Source organism: Passer domesticus, chromosome 6 (genome assembly GCF_036417665.1).
Source record: "Passer domesticus isolate bPasDom1 chromosome 6, bPasDom1.hap1, whole genome shotgun sequence".
NCBI lineage: Eukaryota > Metazoa > Chordata > Aves > Passeriformes > Passeridae > Passer > Passer domesticus.
This window is the reverse complement of record NC_087479.1, coordinates 52,315,262-52,340,761: the sequence shown is the minus strand read 5'-3', so window position 1 is coordinate 52,340,761 and position 25,500 is coordinate 52,315,262. Positions and strand designations below refer to the sequence as shown.

The window sequence follows — 25,500 nt, the reverse complement described above, 5'->3', positions numbered from 1 at the left end:
GGATTATAAAAGGACAAACTTGAAGTAGGATAATTCAGGCTGCTTATTCAGGTGCCTTGCTTTGCAAGAGCACATAAAAACAAGGCCCCTGCTCACCACAGGCTGAAGTGTGACATGTCAGTACTAAGGCTGCAAAGGCAGCATAGAGTTAATTAAGTTATTGTAATGCCTGGACTGGCTTCAATAACTCACTTAAAGATGGCTTAGCTGTGTGTGTTGTAGGGCATGAGGACTGCACAAGTTCAGAGGAGACCTTTAAAAAAAGTTAGATAATGGCTTTTGAGTTCATAAGAAAAGGAATAGAGTGGCTCCTGCAGCATAAACATGCAGTTATCCCAGAAAAAACAGCACATGGGCTCAAAATCAAATAGGCTTTAGAAAGAACCATTTTAATTCTTCAGTTTAATTCTTCCTTACCTTTCTTAAAATTACATGTATAGATTATTTGAATGTGGAACAAGTGTGGGTGTCTTTAGTCACCTCTGAATGATTGGAAAGGGCATAAAATGAATCTTCAAGGCAGAAAATATTTAGTTCAGGGGCTACACATTTGATTTCAGTGATTTTAGATTTCTTCCTGCCTTATAATTAATTCTCACTTTGCTCAAGGCTTTTTGGTTTTGTTTGATTTTTTTTTTCCTTTCCTTAAATGTTTCATCAGCAAAACATTCCAAAATCCTGTTTGTTCAATATTTTAACTTCTATGAGCATATCACACTTCATAATAACTTCAGGTCATACATTTCTCCTTTGAAGTCTTCATTCTACCATGGATTTGCAAACAACCCTTCTTTTCCACTCCTTGTTCCTGTGCTAACAAGAGTTAAATTTTCTTAACAGTCAGAAGAATTGCTTTAAAGTTCCTGTGATTTGGCTAAGAAGTAACGTCTATTAACTTTGGTGACAGCATGGGTGACAGCTCTCAGTTTCCTGTTTGTTTACAGTTAAGTTTTGCTGAGGATTTCATCCTCCCACTTTTAACTTGTTCAGCAAAAAAAAATAAAATTAAAAAAAGTACTTGTTTTGCCACATCTTAATTAACTTATAAGAGCAGTGTTCCTGACAAAGTATTAGAACACTTTCTCATAAGACCACAGCATATGGGATGCTGTGCATTATAGGTTGGTCTAGATAAGTAGAGAGGCAGAACATGGGAACTGTAAGTAAAATCTTACAATTTTTCTCTGCAGCCTGGTAGAGTCCCAGTCACCCATTATATAACTAAATTTACCTGTTATAACATATGTTACCAATGTGTCCAAGCAAATTAAGGTGTACACAAAAGGCAAGGCAATTTTACCACACTGAGAAGGGACACAAGGTGGTCTGTGGTCACCACACCTGATATAGAATTGTATTTTGTCCAGAGGCATCATTAGATTTCTGACTGAAGTTTCAAAAACTGGATAATAAAATATTAGGTAAATGTTAAGTCACTCTTAGAAGGAAAATAATCCTAAGCTTTATTTGAGGATCCTGGAACTTTTCAAATACTGCTTCTATTTTATTAAATTATCTTGTTTACATGGTACTGATCTGGAAAGGGAATAATTTTGTTTTTCTATAATGCAACCATAGTTTGGTTTTAATTATGTTGAAATTTACTTATTTTTTTACTTCTTGGCCTGAGAAATCAACTGGAATTCCCTGTATGTTTTAGCAAACAATAGATACTTGACTGAGGTGCCTCACAACTTAATGTTTATAAGGCTTTAAACATAGTTCTGCTCTCAAATTGTTCCATAAATGTGATCACACTCTTCTTGCTCAGGCTTTTGTTGGGCTCCTGAGCCCACAGGGCTTGCATGCAGTCAGCTTCCAAGGATTTTGGTATGCACTGACATGCTTTCCTCCTTTGGCTCTGGCATTTTTCCTCTGCTGCTGCTTCACAGTAGTAGAAATCTAAATCCCAGCTGTTTAGGAAACATCCTAAATGTTTGGAGGTTTGTCTTGTTTGAGGACAAGTAACTAAGATTCCTCACATTACCCCATACATTCTGTGTCTTAAGGCTATGGTTCAAATTTTGCAAAAATGATAGACTGGAAGAAACTGTAGTTTTCAGGGAGTCTTAAAACAACACAAAACTTTACTTAATGGCATGAAAAATACCTAGTTTCAACAAAACAAAACAAAAAAATCTTCCTTTCTTCATGTCTTGTCTTATCTGCCTGAAACAGTCTGGGGGCTGAAAGATGTTCATGAATCTGTCATTTTTTGTCTTCGAAACCATGATGTTCATCCGGCTTAGTACGATTTATCCTGACTAGGTTTTTGCTCCTCACCTTGCCTGTTTCTTATTATTTTCCTGTTCTAGCTTTGTGAAGATTATGCCAGTCTCATCTTTGTTTCTGTGGACTCAGTCATGACTCTTGACTTCTTCCCAAGAGACTTCATCTCCTTTTTTTCCCTGCTTTGTTTAAGGATGTCTCCCAAGCACCATCCCTAAGATGGCTATTATTAGCAGCTCTTGCTAATAATAGCCAATATTCTTAATACCATATTTTTATAGTCAGAGCAGTTTCAAATTTCAGCCTTTTCCATTGTTCCTAGCATGGTGAATATATCTACTCTATTAGCAGAAAAAGCCCCCTTGTTCTATGGATCCAGCAGTTATCAGAGTGATACTATTGTACAAATTCTTAATATGCATTATTAAGAGTTATTAAACTCTTATTAAACCCAAAATTATTACCTATTCCATTGACTTCCACTTAATTTGCATGTGTACACATGTTAAATATAGCATCACTCCAGCTGGATTCCTGTTGGCTCAGTGCCACAAGTCAAAGTAATGCTGATAGAATTTTCCATGTAAAATTCAAATTAGTACAATGACTTTTGCATAGTTTTTCTTGCCCCCTCCTGATGTCAGGTCATTTAACAGTTTAATCACCAAATCAATCATGTAAACAACTGTTTTTTACCTTTTTTATTTGATGGTGAACTTCTTTCCTGTAAACAGCAGCAGGCTTTGGATAGAGAGCTTAAATTTATATAGCTTTATCTGCATCCTTATCAAAGGCAAAGGATGAAGTTATTCTGAGCATCGACTTAGCCACATCTATTTATTGATTTCCATAGCTTGGAAAATTGTATGGCATTTGCACATGCTCATTTAAGATAAGACTGCCTAAATTTTTAAGATGGCAAGCTGATGAGATTTTTGCATCCTAACTTTTTATAATTGCCTGATGTCAAAGTTGTGCATATTCTCTACTCCAGCTGAAATAGATTCTCTGTATTTAGTTGTCCTATTGGCTGAATTGCTCCCAATTCATACTGATATTTCCTAATTATTTGCTTTTAACTGAAGGTTTTCAGAGCTTTGTTTGTTGAAATTCAGTCACTGCAAGAAACCATGTCTGAAAAGAGAATCCTAAATTAAAGGGGTTTTAAAAATGTGTTTGGGCTACAAAATGTCCAAATAGAAATATATTTGAATCTATTGGAAAAATTGTATTTGCCAGTCACAGCATTCCATATTTTTTTGCAAAGAAAGTAAAACAGGGGTAGCTGTATAAATAAATACGAAGAAACATTTTGATGTGATCAGGCTTTGAGGAGTTGATAAGAAGATACAATGATCCAGAATAAATTCAAGGGTACAAGGCTGAGCAGCCCTGCTAGCTTTTAGAGACTAAAACTGGAAAAGAAACAAGTGTAAGAAATGTAAAGAATGTGTCTTTTAATAAAACAGAATGACCATAGTAGTTTGGGTTGGTTTTAAGAGGCAACAAGGTAGGTTAGAAAGCAAGTTTTTAAAAGTGTATAAGAAAGTATTACCCAATTGTACATTTCATCAAAGAGGGATCAAATGCCAGAGTGACCAAGCAGCACTTTGATTTCAATGTGCTGGTTGAACAGCTTATTCTTGGGGTTCTCTGGACCACAATTTAAAAAAGGATAACTGCTTTTACTCAAAATTGCAGCTGCACGGTTTTCCAAGAGGACTAGGAATTCCCAGGAAGTTACCTTGGTGGCTATTTTTAACAAAAAAATCAGCAGGTTCCCCTCAAAGAATAATGCAATTGCATTGTACCCTAGCCAGGCTTCAGAGGGAAGGGAAATCAGAAACCAGAAGTCATGATTTGATTGACAAGTTGATTTTGAACAGGATGCAGGCAGCTAGGAAACGTTCATGGCTTTTGTGAAAAGTAGAGACAGCACCTAAACCACTGTGAAGTTATGTGATTAACTCAGAAACAGTGGAAGCATTTCTAGGAACAAGGAATGCTGACAGTTATTTTTCCTAACTGAAGCAATTCCCTGCAAATGCAGCCAATGCTGTCAGTCAGAGAGCATGATGAAGCAATGCCGAATAGTTTTCTTCCTTCCCCTGGGAAAAGCTATGCAGCTTTTTCTAGGGGAAACATCAGTCTGGGGAAATCTTCTTCACTGTCATGTCCATCACTGTGTGGAGGAATGGAGCAGGTTTTTTTGTCTGTTTTCATTCCTTGTAGTTCACTGCTCAGGGGTTCTGAGCACATGCTTGTGTGTGAATCCCATTCAGGGTGGAAGGAAGCAGCTTTAGAAGCTGAGCTGCTGCCAGCTGTTCTTATCCTTCTGTCAAAAGCCCAGATGTTCTGATGGACATCTGGGGGTTAGAAAGTAAAAAGTGGAGGGGCTTTCAACTAGCATGTTTGATCTCTCATACAAAAGTAGAACAGGTGTTTCCACTCTGTTCCAACCCCACTGGAGGGAGAAAGAGGGAATGTGAAGTCCCTGCCATCCTGGGACTGCTGGAGTACTGGGGCACCTGTTAACTTTGCTGTCTTACAGCCAGGCAGAGCAGGATACCATGGCACTCAGAGATGCTGCAGTTATAAATCATACTGGCAATTTCTTCTCTTGCTGAACTTCACCACAGTGGCAGCATCAGAATATGGAGTGGCTGGATTCAGGGTCAATTAATATCCTTAACCTTTAGTTAAACTCTCTCAGTTCCAGGAACCTCATATCTCATCAGAGTTACTGGATTCTCACATATTCTTTATGTCTAAATAATACTTGAGTTGTTTTGGTTTTGTCCTGGATGGTCTTGGGTTTTTTTTTACTGTTATGGGGTTGTAGATGAATGAAAGATGTGAAGTTGTTGTGGATGAAGATTCTGTGTTTTAAATGAAGCAAACACTATCTCAGAAAGCAGAATCACTTGCTCTGGTGATTACAGCACAGAACCAATGAGTGTTTCATTGCCTTGTTGCAGTAGGACTTGATTAATCTTGGAATATACATTTCCCAGTAATGGTATGTCAGTCTTATTTTGTGACAGTTCATTATATCACAAGGTGACATTGATTTTTATATAAATATGTATAGATATATGTAGGTTAGGGTATCTACTTATGAGATTTTTAAAATTTCTTTGTAGAAGACTGCTGTTAAGCTTAACATTTCCTTTGAAAGAACAGATAAGTATTTGCTTTTTAAGTACTGTGAATAAGATTATGAAAAATTAAAAAATATTGCTTATAATTCAAGCCAACAAAACATCCCTAGTTTTGCTGGCATTTTTGAACAAAACACTTGTCTTTTGAACTAGGACATTCACCTTGAGGAGTATCTCAGGAAGAGAGCATACAGAAAAATAGGTCACTGGCTTTTCATTAATAAACACCCACCAGGAAAATATGATCAGACTGAAGTTCAGGAACAAATGTAGAGAGGAGATTTTAGGCTTTAGATTAGAGGTGAAAAAGACACAATCTAATTCTGAGAAGAGGATGAAAAAGGAGGCTGTGGAAGGAGCAGGAAGAAAAAGTAACTTTAGAGTCTCATATTAATAATGGTATATCTTTCCAACAAATCATAGAACTGTATTTTAGGCAGTTCTGGAGACATGGCAGAAATGCAGTGTGCTTTAAGGGCTGTCTGGCAAAAATTCCCATTGCAATGCATCCTGTTAAACATAGACAAAGAATAAAGCACCAGCAGCTACTTCTATGTGAAGCTGCAAAAATGTAAAATAAATTACTATTAATCCCAGCTTTGCTGAAATTCAAGACAGACAAACATTTAGCTATATGCATATGGTCATACTGACTATGCATAATCAATTCCTGTTTTCTGAAACTGAAGACATGTGCTCAGTAGAAATGTGTTATTTGAGATGTCTTAAAAATTGAAAATTGGATTTTGCCCCCCCCCTCCCCTTTTTTTTGGAACAGTTGAAACATGCTGGCTGAAAAAACAAAATTTTGAAGCCTGTTGCTTTGACCCAAATGATCACATTTGTGTCATTTCTCAAATATCTGAAACTGCAAAGGTGCAGTGTTACAATGGAAAATGACAGACAACTTCATCTAAAGATATTCCTACTGATACTAATTTTTTTCCTTTTTAAAATGCACTACCTTATTAACGTTTAAGGAAAAGTACAAAAACACAAACCATCCAATGAACCCTGCAAGAGTCTGGCAGCAGCACTAATCCAGTCAACAAAACTGTATCTTAAAGCTTTTCTCTAAAATTCTACTCATAAAGGTGGAATAACCTTTCCATCCATATTTTGGGAAACTTTAGAAAAATGACAGTGTAAAATTGCAGCATTGGAAGCAGGTGTTAACCAAAAGGAGTCTCTAACCAGGACTTATCTTTACTTTTTGCTGTAGGAATGAAAGTCACTTACAGCGTACCTCATAAAATCTTCCCACATTGCTTCCTCAGAATTTTAATTTTACCACATAGTAAACATAAACTTCAACCTCCAAATAATTCTTAAAATCTAGGACTGTTAATTGAGTGCAAACATTCTGGGTCAGTATGGGTAGGGGATGTGCTGGTATCAAGTTTCACATGAGATTAGCAATTTTTTATGATTAATTCAGCAAGGGAATGTCATCTTAAATCCTTAAAAAATGTCTGACTTGCATCCTTTCCCTGCAAATCTTAAGTATCTTCTTGCAATATTTTAATTTCTCTTGTATTAGACTGGAATATGGCAGAAAGTCCAAATTCACTATGAATTCTGAATTCAGGAGGAAGTATAACATTTACTAGCTTGGCCTAGGTTGGTGTGCAGTACCAGTCTCCTTCACTTGTACTTCAGATTACCAGAGCATGCTATTATATGTCTGTACAGCCATGTGGAAAGAGAAGCCTGTAATCCTTTGGAATTTTCCTAATTCTTCTTTTCTGTCTTATTTCCCACAGCCAAGGTGAGATGCAGCTTAGTGATAGTAATTATTAGCTTCTTCAGCTTTCTTAAAAGATCCCCAGAAAATAATTAAAAAACTTCCCTCCTCTTTTTCTGGAATCCTGCTATTGTACATCACATTTTAACCCCTCACCACCACTACCCCAAAAACCAAAAGAGAAAATGAGCTCTGATGGGAAAAGCTTTCTGTACGTGATTATTTACCCAATGGCTATGACTGTGTCAAATCTTCTGGAAGATTTTCTTTGATTGATAAACTTTCATTTTTTATTTCTTTCCTCCCTGTCCCCCCCCCCAAAAAAAAAACAAGCAACCAAACAAACCAAAAGCCATCATTGCTTTTTTTTTTTTTATTTTAATTGTATCATCTTCCCAAAACGATTTTTCGTAGAATACAGGACAATGACATAACAATGTATTTAATGCATTGTTTATAGGCATGTTAAGATTTCAGTTGCTATAAACAGAAATTAAAGCTCAACCCCAGAAAACAATTAATTAGTCTAAGTGAAATATATCCATGACCTTGGAAGATTCTATGTGTGCTAAAAATATTTGCTATATTTAGCTTCTTGGCAGGCTAGATTTTAAGGGCATGGAAACAGAGTAGCTTCCTTGCCCACAAAGGTTTAAATTTCTGATACTGTTTTGCTTTCCCATAAGTCATTATAAACATCCTAATTTGGTGCTTTATTGGAACTCTATTTCTAAAACCACTTTCTTAAAGGGGGAAGGAAAAAGAAAATGAAGACATGTATATGGGAAAAGAAAATACAATGATTTTTGTAAATACTTTGACTAACATTTGTCCAGAAGGACTTGGGCATTGAAACTGTGTTTGTCAGTTTGGATCATTTTATTGATCATCTGGCAATGAAAACTGGAAAACAGATTGACATTTTGTTTCTTGGCCCCTGCCTGTTTCTCATATAGAGATTATTAATTGGCTATTTTGGGACTGAGAAAAACATTAGTTTTTTGTAAATAAAAAGACTTGTGGCTTGATGAAGAGAGGTTTTACAGGCACTTTGAGTCCTTGTCCCTAAAGTCTCAAATCTTCCCATCTGACTTGGGTTGGTTTAGAGGATCGTCTCTACCTCAATCATGGAATCAAAGCAGACTTGATTTTCCACTGTTGTCCATAGAGATGTTTTCTTTAAGATGTCTGGGTTCTAGCAAACTTGTCCTTACCTTCTACAGGCTCTGCAACTGCATATTATTTTAATTTAGCATTTCTGATTTATGTGATTCTCTTTTGCTGGAGAAAATTGGAAGCAAGTTTCCTGCCTTTAGAAGACTCATCTAGATAAGTTGCTGCATAAACATTATGAAAAGTTAATAAAGTTTGTTACATTTTGCATAAATGATCTAGCATAGCTGACTGGAAAAGTGATATTGAGTAATACCACACTTATGAACCAGTACACATTTTAGTTCAGTTTTTCTGGGTTGTATTTGGGGTTTAATATTCAGCAGAATGAGTCCCAGATGGGAGAATTTCTTTGCATGTTTTTGCTTTGGATTTTTTTTGTTTAATATATTAAATTAGCAGAATTGTTATTAATTTATTTTTCCTCCTGTCTGGATGAAGCTGGCAGGTAAGAATTGCATACATAAATAAGATTTGCATACTGGGTGCCGTCAGATAAGAGAAGGTGACTTCAGTTTTGTGTGCACTATGATGGCAGCAACATACAAGCCAGAAAAGCAATTGAAAACACAAATCTGATGCAGAACTAAATATTTAAATTTGGAAGAATGTTATGTGCAAGAAAACAAAAGGATACAGCAAAAATTTGGCATAAACTTTAACTCAGCTAACTAGTTTTCCATACAGTTGAGAAATAAGATGATGAGAATGATTCAATAAACAAAATTGTCAGTGCACATTGTTATTTGGGAGGTGGACAAAGATGAATTCTGTGATGCAAGTGAAGTTTTAACTGATAAAAACACCTTGGAGATGCTTTTAAAATGGAGCAGGAAAACTCATTTCCTAGAACTCCAGTTTTAAGTGCAAATGTTATCACTTCTGCTGCAAATTTTTAGCCTGTTTGATGAATAATCTTTATACTTTAGTCACTGGATAAAAAATAGGACATGTAATTGTGACTTGCCATTATGGATGTTATTACACATGCTCAGGAAGGGTAATAAACAACATTTTATTGCAAGTATTTTTATGTCCTGAAGCACAAAATCTTCAAATATAGTAGTAATGAGAATAATGAAGTAAATCTTAAAAAATGAGAATTCTCAAAAACTCAAATGAAGATACCTACAACTATTTCTGCACAAATATGCTATTTGATTTAAAGTTCTTATCTCCCACATTGCTCAAATAAAGCCAAAACTGGAAAAAACCCCAAAGATTGTGGCAAGATCACTTTTCTGCTGTTGCTAGAGAAAGCTTGTGCTTGAAAATGGTTGAGTTCCAAAAATGAAGTCCCTGTGTGGATCTTCTCTCTACTTCAGCCTGAGAGGCAGAACTCTCCATTGATTCAGTGTGACAAGGATTTTAGTACTTGTGTTTAGTGCTGGTCTTCACCTCCTCAAAGGCACAAGTAAAAATCTTAGAACTGGAGGAGGCCAACTCAGGAAACTTAACATTGCTGGTTAAATTTGCTGCTCCTGCACTGCTGCTTTCTCATAGGACACAGAACTGTGAAAATCAGGGAAATGGGAAGGTGACTGGTGACATGGGGGCACACACATCCCATAACTACCAAACCACTCATATGTAACTGCAGAGAACTGCATCTCAATACTCTGAAATACTTCAGATACTTATGAAAAAATAACTTCATGCTCTCCCAGGGGTATACAATAGAGGAATACTGGCAACATAAATATGTTGTGTTATGGGGGAGTTGCCAAGCCATCTGTATTAGAATGTTTTTTAAGATCTGGTGATATATTTTGTTTACTTTTTTTTTTTTTTAAATTACTTTTTTACTATGGTACATGTTACTCTGCCTTCTTTATAGAATTTTAACAGTCTACTTGAAATTAAATTTTTAGCTGCTAATATTTTGTCATTCAATAGTTTAGATTTTAGCTAGCAGCTTTCACCTCTGGCCTGAAATCATTCACATTAAACAAATCTCTGGGCAAAGGATCTGCCAAAGCTATAGAATATACAAAGCAGTTTCAGGAGCAGAAGATTGACAGAAGCTTTGTTTTCCTTCTCTTGTGAGTACCTCCAGTATCTTTGTGTCCCCTAAATCCTGCATACACAGCAGGGGTCATGTTTGTGTGCTGCAAGTGGAGGGGCCAAACAAAACAAAACTGAAACTCTGCTGCTATAGGTTTCCCCATAGTGGGGGCAGTTGTTTAAATCTGGTTTACAAGCACTGGTTTTTCACTAATTCTCTGGGAACTTGAAAATATGAAGCCTCAATTACTTTAAGAAATTTGGGCTAAATTTGGCCAACAGTTGTTGTAGGATGCTGGACCAATGAACAAGCAACTTCAGTGAAAAGTTTTATTTCCCAGAGGATGATAACACTGAAGAACAGTAAACAACTGGTTCTTGCCCAAACTGGATTCAAAGCATTGCTCTGAAAGGGATGAAAGTAGATTTAACAGAAACATGACTTCTGTTGTAGACAAATGAAGCATTTGACACTTATGGCCTTGAAATTCTATAAAACTGAAAAATGATGAGTTACAGATGCTAGTAAAATTTCTATGACTGCAGATAGCTAGATGGAAGACTGAAACCATGCTGAGTCACAAGAGAGTATTTCAGAACTTGAGTTTGTGGGTAATGTAGTAATGCAAAAAGATGGAAGGAGGTGTGTTAAAATGCCTTGTCAGAGTCAGCAATGGTGTCAAGTACTGTGTATGGACAAAGGACATCAGTTCCTGGAAAGGTACTGTAAAAACCTGGCTGCTCCCTGTATGTGGGGAGCAAGCTTAAGCACCAATGTCGCAGAAATTTTTCAGAGCCTTTTTTCACTATATTGATTTTTGGAACTAAGAATATCTTAAGTGTAGAATAATAGGCTTTCTAGTGCCAGCTGAAACATGATGTGGCACAAAGCAGGTGCTCAGCTTCTAGTTTTCTGTGCTTTGTTGCTATCAGCTCATTTTGCCCACTTCTCCTACAAGCCATGCACCAGTCCCCTATGGTGTTTTCCAAGTCAAACCATCAAATCCTTACTTTCCTTTGTCTGATTTGTTGCTGCCTTAGTGATCTTATCAGCCACTGTCAAAAGGCAGTAATTTAATATTGTTTGCTGCTTTCTCTTAAAACAGACATAATATATCCCTTCAAAACTTACTATCCAATCATTTTAAATGCGATCTGCTGTTTCTTTATTTATTTATTTTAATTACCCACCTTCTTTTCTCTTGTCTTTACTTCAGCTGTGAAAGGATTTTTAGACAGAGTTTGGCTTTCTTACATTTAATAACTTCCCAGCACCTGGCATTAGAGAACTAATAGTTAGGATCTGTAGATGTAATTGTAATACTTGTAAGTAGATAGTCTGAAGCAGCTAAAGGGCTGAAGTAAAATCTGTCAGTTTTAGAACTGAGAGCTCTGAATCACATTCACATGATTGCTCTGTAGGTACCTGAATGTACCGTAGTAAAGGTTTTGGGTTTCTTTCCCCTCTTCAAGCCTCATTTGTAGCTACATTCTCTTATGAGATACAAGCAAATTCTGTGGACTTCACTGGGAATTATTCCTACTCTGCAAGTGGAGAGCAGAGCCCATGACTGGACCGAAGCCAGCGTTCTTTAAAAGTTCACATGCCTTCTATTTGCTCTCTAATTTAGACTCCTTCTGACCAAACAAAGGGAGGGGGAGAGGAATGAAAAATAGTAGCATCTGTGTCAGTAAAAAATTCTAAGGGTTAACATAACATGATGTAAACTGTTTCATCTGTTCTTCCTACTTGCCCATTTTAATCAGAAATGAGTAAGTAGAGTTCATATGCAATGAACTTGAAGAATGCTAATGGGATGTCTGCATCGTGTTGTACCCAGAGTTGTTATGCCAGAATAGGAGAGCCTTTAATTCTGTAATTCTCCGAGGCAAGAAAAGCTTTCTGAAGAATTACCTTAAATTTAAACTCTCATTCTAATGTTAGGCAGCCTGTTGGATTTCTGAGTTAAAAATTGCTTCAGCTTTAGTTACTAGAGCCAGATGTAACATTGACCTTAAATGGTAAAAGCTCCCAAGAGTGAAAGAGAGGCTGGCCCGAGGGGAAAGAGGAATAACTGAAGTTTTAGGTAAGTAATCTCTATAACCAGGAATAAGCTCTTTTTCAGCCTGAAACAGAACGGAACCGTTTTTCCTCCTTAAAGGTACAGTACCTTGCTCTTGTGATACCGAGGAGCTGGTTCTTTACCTCTTCTCCCCCACCCTTTAAAATTCCTCCTCTTTGTCAGATTTTAGCTGTTTAAAAACTGGGTGTAGTCAATGCAACCTCGTTCTGCTTGCAAACTGTTTGGGACTGTACAAGAATGAAAAAGGAAAAGCTGTGTTAATTATACTGAGACTTAAATAATACAGGTATGTAGTCAGTAATTCAAGGTAACCTGATTCACAGATACTGTCATCTGCATTGTACTAACTAAGAGGGAGTCTTAGGAGCACTCCATGTTATAGAGAAACAGATAAGTCACAGGTTGCTCTTTTTTCTTTTCTTTTTAATTGTATGACTTTCCTTCCCTCATGCTTTTAACAGTGCTGGAGTGGTTCATGTTGGTGGATTGTCTTTTAAAAAGGTGTTTCCAGAGCCATTTCTTTATACAGTCCCTGTTTGAGTTTATTCTGGTTAGATGTAAATCAACACCACAAAGTTGTATTTAATTGGAATGCTGTACAGAGAAAAACTAAATATCTTCAAGTGTTAAAACATGTTTCCTTTAGTACAGAAAAATCTCATTATTTGCTTTTCCTGATATTTTGGTTTTCAGTTTATCTGTGCTATTTGGTAGGTATCCTGCATTAAAGTGTATTTCATTCCCTTGATAAATTAAAACACGTTTTTGTCTTACTAATGTGTATATTAAGGTCTTCTTTTGCTCCAGACAGCAGAATGTAAACAACATGAAATAATGAGGTCAGTGCAAGGAAGTGATAGCTGAAATTGAAGACTTGAGTTTCTGTTACTAACTCACATTACTAGCAGCTTGTGTTAGTGAGTTGATTTTTCAAATCTGCATAGCATGGCTTCACCTGGTGAAAAATCCTCTGCAATCAGTAGTGAATCTCAATCTCTGCAGAGTGATTAGGGCATAGTTTTTAGTTTCTCCCATACAGAGATTGGGTGAACTTAGAGTTCTGAGTGTGGACAGTGTTCTTGTGAGTGCTGACAGTTACTGCATTTATGTTTCATGTGGTAGGTGTTGTGTACACTTTCGTGAAAGTTTTCTTCATCCAGCTTCAAGAGGCTGTGATAAATGAATCTTAATTGTTAAAGCATTTCAGATCTTGTTGCAAACCTCTAATAGTTTTATTTTTCTCTGGACTATCATTAGTGTTCAGCTTGGTACATTTAGGTTAAACTTCTAGCAGACCTTCATGTTTTAAATCAACAGTAATATCCCAAATCAACAATTATACTACACTTGGAGCCTAATAATCTAATGGTACAACTCACAGAAATCTAAGTTTATTAGAACAGTGGAAATTAAGAATCAGCCCAGTCTATGAAATGCTGAATCCTGAGGGTCCTCACTTATGCAATGTTCTTGTATTTCTGGCCTCCAAAGACCCTCGTTCTGGTTTGTTGATCTTGCATTGTTACTTTACTTGTGATGTTTTATGCAACCCTTCAACTTCTGCAAGGGTGTACAAGTTTAGATGGTATTCTAGAAGGTGTTTAAGTTTCCATGACTTATTTTTAACAATGTCTAAAAGTTAGGATGACTAACCAGTGTCTTACTCCTCCAAGTCTGAACCATGTATATATTTCTAATACATGATATAGGACTTCAACAAATATTGTTCTTATTTCACACAATTCTTTATCTTGTAACTTAAAAGATATATTTAAGTACCTATGTGTAAATTTATCTTCAGTAAAGATATTATGATGGCAAAAATGTAATTTCATACAGAAAGTACAAGTTGCTTATTTGTGCATGGTGGATGTTGTGTTAACATCAGCACCGATAAGCACCTAGGATTTTCATTGTTTTTTACTTTTAGAAATCCATCTGCTTCACATTCTTCTGGATTAAGTTCTAAATTGTCTGTGAGCATGAAACCTATATGCCTCCCTACCTGTCTTTTTATATGTCAGTTTTAATAACTATAGTCTTATTTATCTAGAACCAAAACATTGGAAATTAAGAATTATCTAGCAACCAGATTCATAACTCCAATGTTTAGCCCCAGCTGCTTCCATTCTCCTTTCAATCAGTCTGCTTCCTGACAGTTTTTAAGGACAGTTTGGTGTCAAATAACTTTTTAAAAAGTTATTTACATCAGAATATGGCAAGGTATAGGGAGCTGGACCTGGGAGAGACAGATGTGAAAGCTTCTCCTTTCATGGGTAATATGTTGCATACATGGAGTTCTCCTTCCTCATCTATTTGCTGTTCTTAGACAATTGTGTAAGTCTGGGAAAAAGAAGGATAAAATGGCTTGTGAGTGGAAGAGGAAAGAAAATCCTTGCTGTTTCAAGGTCTGTGGGCTATTTAAAGATGTGGGGGATTTGTGGGCAGACATACATCTTCTTGCTGTCCTAACTTGCAGCCTTCCTGTAAACTAAGCAGAAGAATTTCCTTGTGATGTGCTCTCTGCCTGTGCTTCCTTTGAAAAGTGGGTCAAAGAGATGTTTTGGATCTCATATCACCGACAGAAAGGAAATCTGAGTGGGTGATGGATCTCTGTAAGCTTCTAAACTAGTGATTCAAGTCATGAATTACTGCTTATGTACATGTGTAGAGCTAAGACTGTGACTGTTATGGTAGTGCTTTGAAATAATAACTCACTTTCCCTCCACGGAAAGTAGGTCCCAAGGATTCTGGAAAAGAGAGAGGGATTTGTTATTTAGAGCAACTGGACTTGTAACCTCAGGTTTTGATGGAGAGCTTCAGCTCTAATGGCATCCCTGGATCTAATCCTCCAGTCTAAGTAGGTAGATATAATGGGGTTTTATGCTTTATATTTCTGTTCCTTTAGGTTAATTTCAGTGTGTCTATCATTAATTTTATAATCTTAAAAACAATTTGAGAATCAAATTTTAGTTAGAAATTGCCAAATTTATGAAATATCTAAAAGGTTGAAACAACAAAACCAAAAATAAAGACCACACACTTCCATTTCATAGCTGAAATCAAGAATGCCTTACCATGTGCTAAAACTTTGACCTATCCTTAAAATGTGCAAACCACAAACTCTTTAGGTATCACAAGTAATCTGGGACCTGTAGTATTTTGGATATCTGTAGATATCTGTTGGTTTGGACAAGTAAGGCTTGTAGAATATGATCTTTCCTATGCTAACTGGGATGGCTGGAGGAGGGGGAGGATGAGAGGAGCAGGGAGGGTAGCATACAAACCTGCCAGCTAACAGATGTGAAGGGAGTATGTAAAGCTGGAAGTCTTTTCCCCAACTAAAGCATATTCTGTTGTGTTTTGTTATGATGCGCATACATACTGTAGAGTCACTGCTGTCCTCTCATTTATGTGTATATATGCCTGGTGATTGTCCAAAGAGAGCTGCAATCTCATGCCTATAAAATACAGCCCACTGAATGAGTTACTGGGATTTCTGTGAAGACCAAAGGGATTGAAAACTTGATCTAACAAACAGCAGTGGTGGGGAAAGCTTTTTATATTGGAGCTACACACTGTTTTCTTAGCCATTGTAATGTTTTGCATCCTGAAAATGAATATGTGATAGAAATTCTGGGCTGCTAGGGCAAGTACAATAATTGCTTTGGGGTAGAGACTTGGCTTCTGAGTAAAATTATTGCTGTTTATATAAATTCTGCAGAATGTTTTGTAAGGCTGAAGTTATACATGGGGAATTTGGCTCTGAGTCTTTGCTTTTAAAATCGTCAGCGAAGTTTCCATTGACTTCAGCATTGCCAGAGGAGGCACTTAGTGAACACCACAAAGGTAAAGACTCTCTCAATCTGAGCAGGAGAAGGTCTATTTTCATCTATCTTATTTTGGACTGGATTTGCACTAACGAATTACAAAATCAGTAAAATTATAGCTTTTTTCTGAAATTTTGGACAAGAAAAATCCTCTATTTCATTTTTAAATGTTGTCCCAGTTTCTCCAGTCTCTTTTAATAGGTAGTAGAATATAGTGAGGTCTCATATATCAATTAATGCTTCCTGTTAAAACTTACAAACCTGTAATGAACTGCTGTAACTGCTGAACAGAAAAAAATAAAGTGTCTAGCCATAAGCTGAAGGAGAGCTTGTGGAGAGGAAGGGAAATAATTCGACGATGTATGAAAATTTCCCATAGTTTTCTTGTTAAATAACATATGAAAGGCTCTGACCTGTGGGCTCATGAAAATAGAATTCTGTGATTGGGTCTGAGCTGCAGTGGAGGGTGGAGTTTGTCCCAGGAGGAGGTGCTAAGTCAATCTGACATTCTGCCCATCACCTCAGACTGGAAAAGTCTTGGAAGCAATCCTACATATTGTGCCTTGTTCCCTTATGCCAGTGTAGTGGACCCCATCCGGACTTCCCTGAGGGCTGTTGCATTTAAGAACTTATTCCTGGTTTTTGTTAGATAAAATTATCAGCATTGCTCCAAAAGCTGGTTTAATAAATGCAATAGTCAGTGGAGCAGACTGTCGAAACCAAAGCAGATTTATCAGAATGCCCAAGTAACTTAGGAACCTGAAGCAAGTTTAGGAAGGCTTGAAAACTGTTCAATGCATTAAGTAAAAATGTCTTTAAGGGACAGGGAGAAAGAGTGTGTGGGCTATATTCTAAAACGTCAACATGTAAAACTCAGGTTTTATCTTCATGTCGAGCTTTTGGGATCTGTTTGAAATCTCTTTTGCATTAAACACAGCATTAAAATGTCCCTTCTAAACCTCATATATTATGTGCTAATGGAATAGTCACTGGAGTATTAACAACCTTGTACCCTTGTAAGAAGCTCTTGATATTTCCTGTTGGTTTCACTTTTCTGCAAGGCTTTGACATTTTCTATTTAACAGATTTTAAGTGTTTTTCTTAGTAAAATGGCAGACATTCACCATCTCACTCTCTACAAAGCTGCCATATAATTGTAACAGAAGGATGAATAATACCTAAAGATCCCCAAGGAAATCTGTCCTGTTGCTGTTTGGTATTTTTCTGTCTAGTAATGTGTTCAAAAATTACATTAAATACCAAGTGATGATTTTTACTGGTCACTTTAGAAATAATGTTAAAATTAAGGACCCAGAGGAAAAATACAGCACACAAGAAAAGTAGCCTGGGCTACAATGGGAAGAGTGTGGCCGGCAGGTCAAGAGACGTGATCCTGTCCCTTTACTCAGCCCACACCTGCAGTGCTGTGTCCAGTTCAAGAGAGGACAAGAGAGACAAGGAGATACTGGAGAGGTCCAGCAGAGGCCACAAAGGGGTGAGGAGTCTGGAGCATCTCTCCAGTGAGGAGAGGCTGCAGGAGCTGGCCTGGTTAGTTGAGAGGAGGCTGAGAGGGATCTCCTTGATGCTTATGAATATCTCAAAGGTGGGCTGAGAGCACGGTGCCAGACCCTTCTCAGTGGTGCCCAGCGACAGGATGAGGAGCAATGGCCATAAAGTAAAACACAGGAAGTTCCATCTCAACATAAGGAACAACTTCTTTAGATTGAGGGTGTCAGAGCACTGGGACAGACTCTCCAGGGAGATGGTGGAGTCTCTCTGGACACATTCAAAACCCACCTGAATGCATTCCTGTGTCACTGCTCCAGGTGACTCTGCTTTGGCAGGGAGATTGGAATGGATGATCTGCAGAAGTCCCTCCCAGCCCTAATTATTCTGTGATTCATATTATGAAAATGTTGAGTTGTATTTACTTAAACCATCTAGCAAGTCAAATTCCCTTCTTGTAAATTGCTGTTTGGATTGTGTGGAGCTTTGCCCATGTACATGACTTATGGGTCTGTCTCTCTGGACTTTGATTGCTCCACAGAATCTGGCTCCATTTAATATGAAGACAATTTCCCTTTTTCTGTTGCTTAACAGGCAGAGTTGATGGACATTTTCCCCTTCAGAACTTGGTAAATTTCTTGTACAGCTTTTTACAAATGAGCACAGACCCACCAGGTTTTTCACCTAATATTATTCTTAGGTAGTAGTTAGTGATATGTTTTCTTAGAGCAAAGTCTTTTAAACTCATGACAAAAACTTCACAACTCACAATGTATCTTACACTCATCTGTCAGCTTGTATGATTCAGAAGTTGTGAAGCTGGGAGGTTTTTTCTTCCTTTTGAAGGTGGGTACTGTACAATCATCCTGTGTACTTATCTTCTGAGCATCTGCTTGGAAAATAAAACAACGTGCCTTTTTGACATCCAAGAAAGTGCTATAAAAAGTCTGTTGCTATGTTTAAATGCCTACACTCAGTTGCTATAGCAATAAAAATATCAAAAATGATGTACAAGTTGCCACAGTGCATTACCAGCCCTTTCCTGGACAGGGAGATTGTGGGACTGAGACTGGGACAGAGGTGCTCAGTGTATTGGAGAGTAGAGTTGCCCTATAGTTCCAGGTGCCCTGTGGTGTCACCTGAGAGTAAAGTGTGTCCCAACTGTGTGGATCCCAAACTGCCTAGGTCAAATGGGACAGCTGGGGCCCTACTGACTTCAGTTGCTTCGTCATGACTTGTATGTTGAATATTTGGACCAAGCTCCCATTTCTGTGCAAGATAAGCTGCAGAAAATGTTGACCTTTCTCTAAATTCCTTCAGTCCCATGACAGCAAGTGTGAAAATCAGCTTACAGACTGCATCAGCTCATGTAGATTTTTCACCCTGTAACATCCCAGTGGTCACTGTGAAATGTCCTTGTTCCCGAGGCAGTTATGGGCACCCTGCTATCGAAAAGAAAAGAAATTAAATAGTAGCTAATGAAATCTTTAGCATCTCTATGGGGCTCAAAGCCTTGAACATTCAGTTACTTTTCAAAGAGAAGGAAATTCAACTTCCTTCAGAAAACACAGCAAGCAGAGGAAGGCATGTTATTTTAGCAACTCTAAGTTTGATTGTGGAATTGAATTGTTTCCTCAGATATTTCTATGCCTCATTCTCTTGTCTCCTGAGGAATATTAGAGAAAAGACTTGGAGAAATTGAAGCCTTGTTTGAAAGCGAAATAACTGGTTCTCTTTATTCCAAATAGCTTGAAGAATCCTCAAGATTCAAATGAGATGGCTCAAACTGCAGAACAGTGTGCGGGTCAATTTGCATGTGGATTTGTAATCCACAACAGTCACATAATTATTTCAAGCATTTTCTTTAATGTACTTTTAGAAGTCCAGTTGAGAGAGTTGAGAGGTCTGATATCAAGAGTGTATCAGTGGTGGAAATACGTATTTTAAATTTTTGTTTCAGTTGTTAGTTATTGTTTAATGCTCTTTTTCAAGGCTGTTATAAGCATGTTGATTAAGTGGTTCTTAGAGGCAGCTATGATACTCTGTAGTTTGAAGGCCCACTTAAATTCTGCAGTACCTCTAAGTATATTTGAGCTTTTTAATTTTTCAAAAAACACTGGATAAACTACTGCCATGTGCATGGACCACAGCTTTTCTTAAGATAAGCATTGCAATGTTACGTACATGGTTGCATCCCTCTCATTTCTACTAGCGTCTGTTTGCAATCTCAGTACAGTATTTTTTTATAATGAATCTTGAACATGTTTGGGATTTAATTACAATGTTTCAATTTTGGTTTTAATTGTTGAAAAAATGTGATAATTTGTAGCCTTACATATGCATAAACTCCAGTGAGTGTGGAAGCATGTGTGTTTCTCAAACTCTGTGGAGATACTTTGTTTACTTTCCAGCTGTTCCACATGGAGTACTGGACAATTACCTGGGTTTATCCTTAAATGAGAATGTCAACAGCACTGATTGTGGGTTTGGTTTGTTGGTTGTTGCTTGGTTTTGGGTTTTTTTTACAAATCTCATGGGGGAGTCCAAATGTTAGGTCCGTAAATATTTATTGATACTTGTTTATTAAAGTCCTGTGTAATAAAAATTCCAAAGGTTATCCTGTTATATCAAGCTTGGGAGGTGCTTCTGTGGCTGCAGGCTGTTGTGTGCCTGTAAAACCAGCACATCTGTGCTGCATTTGCAATATTGGGACTTTTGCTGTTGAGAATATGTGGTCACATGAATAGCCTGACAGGGGAAGGGGAGAGGACAACCAAGGAGATGTGTGGAACCTAAAAGCTGTAGCCTTTATTTTTCATGACGCTGTCAAATACTTTTAACAAAGAAACCTCATTTCCCTGAGAGCTGTGTCTATAGCACCCTCGCCACAGTTATGACATCAGTTTATTCTGTATTTCTAAGCTATTCTATATAGTCTCTGTTTCAGATGCTGTACATCTGAACTTGCATCTGCCATGGAAATACAAACTTCCTGGTATCTGTCACTTCCTGCATCAGCTTAGCTTGAAACTCATCACCAGCTTATGGCAGTGCAGGAGGAAGAGGGAGGCCTGAACACACAACATTAGCTACATAAGCTTTTTTCTAGAGAAAAAGTACTACATGGCTATGTTTAGAGACACATTTCTCTTCATATGTTGTCCACTAGCCTTCTTTAAGTGTTAGCTATGCATTTATTCTTTCCAAAATCTGTTTTTGGTATTGTTTTCCTTGGACTAAAAATTTTGCTGTTATTCTGGTTGTCAGCCAACTATCTTTCCCCCTTCTTCCCTGCCCTCCCCTCATTCCCTCCCAGTACCCTTTGAACTTGTCCGGCTTGTTGAATTTGGCAGGAGAGGATTGCAAAAGTATTAAACTCCTATAAGTGAAAATCAGTGGTGTGGTAAGAGGGGAGAGACCCAGCTTAGTGCTGCTAAGAGGAAAGGCTCCACTGTGAGCTGAAATTATCACTGATTCTATTTGATCTGCCAGCTGGCAACCTGGCATGTGTGAAGCTTAAAACTAAGCACAGCAAATGCTGTCTCTTGGCTCTCCAGACTGGTAGGAGACTAGGAGACATGTAAGCTTGCTGTGAGAGAGATAAGACACAAAATCATCAAAATAAAATGCCCGTTGAACGGGTTTTGATAGCTCAGCTGCTTAGAAACAACCCATTTTTTAGTGTAGGGAGACATAGGTTACTAAATGGCCTGTTTGTGCACTGCTATCTTTATTTTGGAAAAAGTTCACAAATGTCTGTGAAACACATTGAGAAAGCTGCAGGCTGATAACTCCTGTGATTTCACACCAAGTTCTAATAGTTGGTAGCAGTCCATATGTTTGTCTGCTTTCCAAAGTGGTGCAGAGCACTGTCAGTTTGTAACAGACACCCTCATCTATTTTGCAGATTTTTCCATCGAGGCCGCAATGCCTAAAAGGAAAAGGTCTGAGGTTTCTGCAGTCTTTGGGAACAGGCTATAGACTCTGCTCAGCCTGCTCTTTAGGCATGTCAGTCAGGTTCATGGGAATGTTGTTAGTGGACAGGTTCTTCCCATGGCAAGTAAATGTCAGCCATCCGGGTGGAGGCAGCCATTCTAATTAGGCTTGCCTTATGCAACAGATGTTTTGAAGCTCAGCCAGGGAGAATAAAGTACTATCCAGAGACAGCAGCCCTTATCTACTTTCTGGTCATTTAAAGAAGGCAGTTGGGGCTCAGGAATCTGTTCCCTGAAAACTTCCCTGCATTTGAAGTGGTTTCTCCACCAATTATGTCCTTTTGTGTATGTTCAAGGTCACCAGGCAAGGTCTGATGGAACTCCAGGAGTTCCACATCATGAATGCTGCTCACTTGGACTCGTTACTTTAGGTGCCCTTTAAATAATCTGTCATAGGTTTAGGGGTCTATTTAGTTTTTTTAATATATAGAAAAATGCTGGTCTCTTTCTCTAAAGATTATTAAGAGCATGCAGATATTTGGTTTATGGATAACGAGTGTTTTTGTTCTTCTCCCTTTGTTTTTTAAAATAACATTGGGAAAACCAGCAACACTAAACAGATGCTCTCAACATGAGATATAGTGATCTTGTAAAAGAACTCCCCTTCTGTCTTCCTTCAGCTCACTTCAGAAGTTTCTAGAGAACCTTTTTGTTGAAGTTAACTTCAGTGAAAAATGGCAGAATGAGATCTCATTTGCCCTTAAGCAAACTGACTGCATACTTTGTTTCTGTTACTCACTGGTTTGTTATTGTGATGATTTGAAAAAATTAATCTGTGGTAACATCATGTTTTCTTTCTTTGCCTGATCATCTGCTTGGAAGGAGCTGTTAATTTTGCTTGAATAAACAAAAAATCCCACTCTTTTCTATGTCGTATTGAATTTGTTTCTCTATGTTTAAAATAGGAAGCTTCTTCCTATAGCATTCCAGCCATCAGCCTGCTGAATATTCATTATCCTTTCTGCTCCTATGCTGCAAGGCATTATGCTGACCATGAGAATTCCAGACTTTAAATTCCTCTGATAGGTAATAAGCTTTCTGCTTGCATTTTAAATTTTACTTCTGTTTGAAACAGTTGGGCTAATTTCTCATTTGTGGGTCTCATCCAGTGCAGTGAGTAAGGAGACCATACACATGAGAGTTGCACAGGTCAGTTGTTATTCTGACAATTTTTAACATATTTCACATTTTTTTCTTTATTAACATATATGTTACCCATTTGCTGGTTTTTAAATGCTGCTTTGTAAATAATTTTAAACTGTTCAGTAAAAATTAAGGCTGGAGTCATAGATAAGAAGATATGAAACCCTAAAAAATGTTCCTAGAAGATAAAAATCATTGTTGGATTGCTTAACTAATATCCAAAAAGCTATGTTTTTTCCCCATAACTATCAATCATTATCCCACTGAACTGAATGCTCCACCTAGATGGATGTTGATAAACTCAGGATGTAAGTGTGCATTCCTGGTGGCTGGAAATGCAATGTGCTTCAGGTGTGTAACAAAAGTGAGATTTAGTTCAGCAGTGCAAGAAATGAGACAACTGCTTTTAGGTAACACAGTGAGTTTTACTACAGTAAATTTAATAATTTGGATTAACCTGAAGCAGTGTTTATTCCACAGTACCAACATCTGATAAATAGTTCAGGTGAAGAAGCAAGACCAGTGGCCAGTTTCACTTAAGTGCAGTGGGGAGTGATCATTTCTTCTTCACAGTGGTAAATCTTTGCTCTGTTGGAAAGTGCTGAAGAATTATATGCACAACATTTTGAATGCTCTGCAGTTCTTAAAATGCAAAAAAACCCAAACAATCACCTTTCCCAAAATATTTGTAGGACATAGTGAAAAATATGTCATTATACAGTAAAGAATCAGATCCCTTGAAGAGGTCAGAAATCAATTGTTGTATCCCTCTCTTTCTTAAGCACACAGTTTCATTATTTTCTGCTGCATTTTTGCTATGAAATAATGACTGAAGTGGGTGAAATTTAATTGTTCTAGTCAGCTAATAAGATTAAATAATGTACCAGTGCAAATACTATTCAGCATGTTTTCAATATTCTGACCTTCCTCAGGAATATTAACTCACCACAGTAAGGGCTGCAGCTGGGCAGCTTTGTGAGAGTAAAGGGAACAAATAACTGCTCTGTGTTTGCAGAGTAACCTGACTAGAAAAGTTCTGTGACTTATAAATGCCTGACTTTTGGATTGGTGTAGTTTAGGAAAAATAAATGAAGACAGATTATGAACCTAATGAGTGAACTAAATAAAATTCTATTATTCCACCCTGCTTAAAAAATGAAGAAAATTAAATTTTTAATGCCAAAAGCACTTATTTAGTGAAATTGGTAACTCTATAGTTGAATATTAATGAAGCTCTGCAGTATGTTCACTTAAGGTACTGATTGTAATTCATACAAGCTCTGTGATTCACATTTGCTTTTTGCCTCACTTCAGTTCAAAAGTACATTTAACACATATTTAGAATTGAAGTGGATCTTTTTCTGTGTATGATAGAAAAGTGTGGTGCCATTCACACAGGTTTGCAAATTGTTATGGTAAGTACTGTAGTTGCCCTGTTTTTTCATCTCCTAGATTCCATTTTTTCAGCAGAAAATGTTTTCTGATTTAACTGGATAATGAGAATTTTAGAAAAAAATCATAGCTAGTTCTGACTTTAAATATTTCCTTTAACAAAATTATATAAATGGCATGTTCAATTAGTAACTTTGTCCTCTTTGTTCTGTAAAAATATACTTTTTTGTTTTCAACAAGTTTAAAAACATAACACTTGGAGGGAGCATTTAGAAAATGAATTTGTAGGTTGTCTTTAAGTGCCATGGAAATTCAAATAAACATTTTTCTAACTAAGAAACACAGCAACAAAAAAGTTTGTCTTGGAAGACAACTTGAAAAGTTTGTCTTGGATGAGTTGTGTTGAACATGTTTCTTACATGCCTTAGAAACATGTTCAACACAATTCAACATCTTCTTTGCAGAGGTCAAACAGTATCATTGGTATTAATTTATATGTAGATTTTTTTTTTCATAGATATAGCATATATGCATAGGTTATGCATTTTGTTTGTTAAGCTTGCTTGGCAGTTTTTACTTGTTTGTAGTCAGTTGTTGGGTATAAAGAAGAAATGAAGGGAAGATGTGAAAAACATGAGTGAAACATACATTAACTGTTTCTAGAAAACCTAGAAATTCTGGTTCTAAGTTCTGGCTTTCTAATTCTCTCATTTCTTTTGATCTGTGAGGAAAAATATTGGGATGATGATTTCCTAATTACTTCAGCCTAGGATTTGGATAGAAGAGAACATTAATAAAGAGAATTAAGATTTCAATTCTTAAAAACTTAATTTCTTAGCCAATAAAATTAAGAATTAAGAGAAGGATAGAAACTGTCTCTCTTTAGGTTACTATTCCTTCCACTGCCCCAAGAAAATGTTTTGGAAGGTAATCTGAAGTCAGTCACTTCAAGAAAGGCAATAATGTAAAAAAGGTTAATTTTAACCTATAAAAGTTTGTCTCCCCGGGCTTCTCTGTGATCATCTAAGAAGCAAAAGGTTTCTGCAGAATGCAATTTAGAGAGCCAAAAATTAATTTCCTGATTTTAGGACAGGAACTTAAATTGATTCAAAAATAAGAAAAAAAACTCCCAAACCAACCAAGCCAAACTAACAGAACACTTCAGGAGACAAATGGCCTTAGGCTAAAGTGAGGCCTCATGATGGTTCCCTTTATACATATTCTCGTGCCTCTCAATAT

The 25,500-nt window shown here is 37.1% G+C and overlaps 1 protein-coding gene across 14 annotated transcripts in view; it reads left to right on the top strand.

The window, feature by feature from the left end:
* IRAG1 (inositol 1,4,5-triphosphate receptor associated 1) overlaps positions 1-25,500 on the top strand; it is a 98,290-nt gene that overhangs the window by 24,702 nt on the left and 48,088 nt on the right. For 2 of the 14 annotated variants that reach the window (XM_064425502.1, XM_064425506.1), the window contains exon 1: positions 11,879-12,398. The exons of 8 other annotated variants lie outside the window; for them this stretch is intronic. The gene's annotated coding sequence lies outside the window, so the exon portion shown is untranslated. Of the gene's footprint in view, positions 1-11,878; positions 12,474-12,657; positions 12,682-25,500 lie in introns of those variants that run through there. 4 more of the 14 variants (XM_064425504.1, XM_064425507.1, XM_064425508.1 and 1 more) reach the window with 4 other exon arrangements.